The sequence below is a fragment of the Quercus lobata genome, chromosome 5, assembly GCF_001633185.2.
Source record: "Quercus lobata isolate SW786 chromosome 5, ValleyOak3.0 Primary Assembly, whole genome shotgun sequence".
NCBI classification, from domain to species: Eukaryota; Viridiplantae; Streptophyta; class Magnoliopsida; order Fagales; family Fagaceae; genus Quercus; species Quercus lobata.
Window position 1 is genome coordinate 83848257 of NC_044908.1, and position 5726 is coordinate 83853982.

The 5726-nt window shown below is 31.6% G+C and overlaps 1 long non-coding RNA gene across 1 annotated transcript; it reads right to left on the reverse strand.

Moving 5' to 3' along the window:
• Positions 1-206: 206 nt before the first annotated feature.
• LOC115993156 lies at positions 207-4971 on the reverse strand. The gene is made up of 4 exons (XR_004092788.1): positions 4823-4971; positions 2906-2967; positions 1021-1611; positions 207-689 (listed from the first exon to the last, which is right to left on the reverse strand). It is a non-coding gene; the product is annotated as an uncharacterized LOC115993156 (long non-coding RNA).
• Positions 4972-5726: the final 755 nt, after the last annotated feature.

Consider the following 5726-nt stretch of genomic DNA (forward strand, 5'->3'; position numbering starts at 1 on the left):
GGCCTTGTCCTTTAAATTAAGCCCAAAACAATAGAATTTGTATAAAGAATGGGAAAATGATTTTGGTGTAAATAAATTAAGTTAGCCTTGAGTCCAAAGACACAAATACGAACAAAGAAGAATGATTCAAAGAGTGTTTAAGATTAATGTTTTCCTCGGGTCAATCCGAGGATAAGTTCTTATACAAGAATTTATACAAGTCTACTTTCAGGTCTCTCTCCACTGTTTAAGTTCTTATCTCCTTAATTATGCTTTTCAAAGAATAGTCCAGATCCCTTTAACTGGGAGGTTCCCCTCCCTTATATACTCCTCTCCTTTGCATCATAGCCCTCCACCTGTATACTTCAGAGCTTCCTTTATGACATTTGTCCCATCAAAGTTCTGTTGAAGGTGGTAGAAGGGGTTGCCTAGCAATAAATCTACAGTTCAAGTGTCATTTCCTTATTAATGCAGTTGATAAGGTTGTTGATATGCATTCAATGTGGAGGTAGTAGGTAAACTTTTGCAGGAAACTTCTTCCCACTAATTTGGCCCTTCCCCGTAATGCTTCCTTCTGAGAGGACACTCATACAATAGTACCTCTCCTTTCCTTCCATTCTCGGACCGATGGAGTCCTCAAGCTGAATAGGCTCTTCGGGCAAAATTATGAGTATTACCTCTTATTCGTCCCTCCTCGATCCTCGGACACCCTACATTAACTCTTTAAAAAAATTTGTAAGGATATTATTAGGTATAAAATGTAAATTGTCCATGTTTTTGTTTTTGTTTTTTTAAATTATTGTGAAGCACTTTTTTTTTTTTTTTTTTTTATGATTCATTTATTCTAAACTCTTTGGTTTTTGTACTTAATAACTCACTTGAATAAATATTTATGATGTGGTCCCACATTTTATTCTAAAATTAAGAAATAAAACTCTTTAAGAATAAATAATTTAAGAAACATTGGGCAAAATTGGAACTCTAATTTGGAATTCTAATTTGAATTTCTCTCAGTTTCACCTATTATTATTACTAGCTCACCTCTTGCCTCAACTGACAACTCGAAGCTGAGCTTTCCTTTTCTGGCAAAGCCCAACTCAGTCTGAAGATAGAGGATGAACTGTGCCTCCTCCATGTTAGAAATGGGAAGCACCTTCATGTCTTTGAGCTTCTCAAACACTCTCTTGGCATTGTGTTCCGCCTTCTTCAGCTTCAACTGAGCAAAGTTTGTCACATCTCGAACCCGATACCCGGATTTGTGACCATGACCGGCATGTTAATATCAAGCCTAAACCTGGTATTAATAAGAATCAACTAAAATTTTACAAAAGCTTCCCTCTTTCTTTTTATTCTTGTTTCTTAACTTAAATGATATAATTTTTTCACTTGACATTCAGAGCATCTAAACTGTACTCAAAGAATAACATAATCCACCAGTCACTCAAATTCTAAATTTCACATAATACATCTCTTAATACTTTAAAGCACACAACTTTCATTAGATCCTAAAATACACAATACTACAAAGCTAAACATCAAAATGCTAATTTGGGATCTATACTTTTAAAACTAAAACCAGCTCCTTTCAAAACTCGACTAAGGCTCCCTCTACTCCAAAATAAAACCTGTTGACTGAAAGAGTGGAAAGGGTGAGCTACATAGCTCAGTAAGAATAAGATATATAAGAATTTAATAAGAATGTATGTAAATCAAATCATTTCATTCTATGAATATTCAGATTGGAGAACATTTTTTCATGCATAGTATTTTATACTATTCATAATAATAACTTATATGCTTTTCATAGGTAAATAATTGTTCTCATTTTTCTTATCGGAATAATATTACCAAAACCTTTCAGATTGAACTTCTTTCATTTCTTACAAAGTCACCAAATATAATATTGATTATTTAAAATCACACACACACACACACACACACATATATATTTTCATTACAAAATAATCATTTTAACTTAAATTAGATAATTGGTAACCTTGTCTTAAACTAGAAACATCTTAAAGAATAACAAAACTTTTCTTCATAAACTTCTTCTTGTAAAATATTATAACATTCATAATCATAAAACCTAACGTTTCATAAAGAACAGATATCTAATAACTTTTTAATATAAACTTGTACTTTCATCAGAAACTTTATCTTTACAGAACACTAAAACCTTTTCATCAAATTCTTTATCTTTAAAGCACAACAGAATTTCAGAACTTTTATCTTTAAAGAACAACTTTTCTTTCCATCAGAAACTTATTCTTTTCATGAGAGCTTTCAACTTTTTATAATGCATTTAAACAAAATCATTCTCTCATGATCAATAACATAATATAGCTGTTCATAACATATTTGTTAGTCCATATCTGATAAGTTTGTACTTATTTGGGAGGCTTCTAGCATCACTGTGCTAGGCATCCAGTATTCCCCCACAATGCCGGGTATTCTCGGGATCACACTGTAATACATATCTTCAACCATGTGGGTAGGTTGGCATCCTCCACAAGTTGGCCGTAACCAACAAGGGCGGGTATAGCAAAGCCAGTCCCACTTTTAATGGCCAATCAGATAATATTTTCCATGGAAAGCCAGTAATTAACCCCTACTGGCAGAGTTTAGATCACCAGAAGACATAACCCGAAAACATTTCATACTTATACATCATACTGAAATTCATAATTTGCATAACATTTCATAATAAAAGTATTTCCATTATTTTCTTTAAACATCATGTTCATGGAATTAGTAACAGCATCAATATACTTAAATCATATACATAAAGTTTCGAGAACTCACAAACATATCTTTGTCTGAAACATGATTATACGTCATATTTCTAATAAAAAATTTTTTAATACATAATATACTTTAAAATAACCTCATGACTTACCAAATGCTTATATAACTTATTCCTTACCTGAAAGAAGAGGAATCAAAAGCCTACAGTCGAAGGAGCTTAGACTTGGCGACTGGTAACACCTAAACCAAAATCAAAGCTTATTACTATCCATTATTCTTTAACATAAACTTACACATTAATCTCAAAGCCTATCTCTTAGAATCAAAGAAATCCTAATCCCACCTCAATGAGGTTCCCACAAACATATTATGCACATATCAACAAATGATGTACCAACCTAAAGATATACCATCCTTCTCATATTAATATTATATCTCTAGAAGAGCCAATTTCATTTCAAAAGATGCTTTGAGCTTAGGGTAATAATGCATGCATAAACATAAAATCCTTTAAGCATGGTCATGTAACCATGGTTGTCAAAATCTTAGTCTGGATCTTACGATCCTACGATTTTACGATTCCATTTACTTAAAACGATCCGGATCCTTCAAGGATTTTAGCGATTGTTCAAGATCAGTAGAATCGTACGATTTTGACGATCCTAAACAACCTTGGTTTCTTATAATCTTCTTTAACTTAACAGAAGGCCCAGTTTGACCCAAATGAAAAATAAAATCTCAATAGACCAAGTTTTTCCACTCCAATATAGAGAGAGTGTCAATTGGACCCAAATAATAAATATCCCAATAAAGTGTCACATTTTGAGGTTTTTTACCTCTTTAAATGATGCTTACAAATGGATGTAGTGATGTATGGTAATTATATCAATGAATGTATAATTTATGTGATTATTTAACATACCAATGTGTATTTTTTGTTTTTTCCTTAAATAATGTAAGATCTTACGATCCATGATCCCACCTATCTCCCACGATCTTACGTAGGATCCCGATTCTAACAACCTTGCATGTAACCATATTACACTCATAAGGCAACATACATCATGTTGAATAAAACAGCTTCATAAATACAACCGTCGAATGGTTTAGAACCCCTCCTTTGAGTACAAAACCTTGAACCAAGTTATACAAAATCTATCTATGATCCAGACAAACCAAAAGATAAGCATATTAAATAATAGCTCAAAACATTCAGCCTAACTTTAGAATTAAATCCTCAAAGTCAAAGTTATCATTTATTGTTTACTGCTCATTTCAACAGCATATGCCTTATTTGTAAAATACAAATGGGCTATCTAAACACATCAAATATTCATGAAATTATACAGAGTCATTCCTCTTTGATGTCTAGTAAATACCATATCAATTTCAGAGTCAAAGCATAAAGCCACAATTTATTAAAAATCATACAAAACAACATGCTCAAATCTATCCTGACAGAATTTCATGCAACTTAGAAATTAAACCATTATTTTTATATTGATCCAACAGCTGTGAGACCACTTCATTTGTACCATATATGTCTTAGAATTCATAAGAACTACTTCTACTATCCTAATTCACTATATACAATTTAATACATAATTTAGCATGCGTAAACACAGAATCAATCACAGTGACAACTTTGCAACATTTTCTTGTAAATTCACAAACAATTATCAAACGATAGTATTTTCATATGGGGATTTTTATACACTCATAAGACATGTTAGAAAACATTTATATACAGTCATTTAACCATTTATAGCAAAATTAAATACAACAAAAATCTCAGCAGTAACATCAAAAGTACTCACCCTAACTTTATCTTACTTTCTTAATCATATTCAATCATTAATTAATAAAAATCATAATCTACCTTCAACAAATCACCAACACAGTTTCAAAGCTTCTTAAAACTATATATATATATATATATATATATATATATAGACTTACGAATCCATGATTTCCTAATTTTACAAACCACAAATTTCAGTTTCTAACAATCATATTAGAGAACATAGAAATGAAACTAAAGCAAACCATACCACCATTAAAATACCCATAACAGAAAATAAACATATATACTTACCCACAACTGAAGCTGAAATTTTAGTAAGAGTTTGATTCCTTCTTAGAGAAAGATATATGGTTTCAACGAGAGAGGGAGGGCTGTCGGTGAGAAGTAAGGTACTGCCGTGTGGGAACAAGGGAAGAGGAAGGAAATAAGAACAAAGAAAAAGGAATGGGAAAAGAGAATTAGAGTTGAACCTTTTGGTGTAGTCAAGAAAAGATAAGGAATAAAGTTTTGGTGGGACACATGTCTTACTAAGGAAAGAAGAGGGTATGACTCACCATTACAATTTTTAGCATTTATACTTTTCACCCTCCCATAGTTCTATATTCTAGAAAGCCCCAAATAATAAAACAACTATGCACATATGTCCTTACCTTTATACTTAATTAAACACCAACAACTATATATCTAACAACTTAACCACTTAATATAATTTTGTACATACTTAGTATATATTCATAGTATAATTAGTCATTCAATTATTTATAATCTTTACAATTCTTACTCAATGGCATTATAAAATAATATGTTTATTAAATACTCTTATATCAATTTTAGAAAGTAAGTGATTCAAATAATAATTAACCACTTGAACACATAGGTTAACTATAAAGTTCGGTCGGGGTGTTACAAAGTTCACCTCCTCAATTGCTTCTCCGAGCTCGTTCATCAACTTCCAGATCATGTTCTTCAAAGATATGACAATCGGATCCGGATGTGCTAGCCTTTGTTACTATGTACGAGTTAGAATGCAAAAGAAAGAAGAAAAAGGAAGAAAGACTGAAAGTGTTTTAGACAATCACTACAAGAAAAAAGACTTAATACAACGAAAAAAGTTGTTGCAATAACAATTAATGTCGTTGTAATAGGTGTTATTGCAATGAAAAAAAAAAAAATCGATGCAAGCCATTGTAATAAA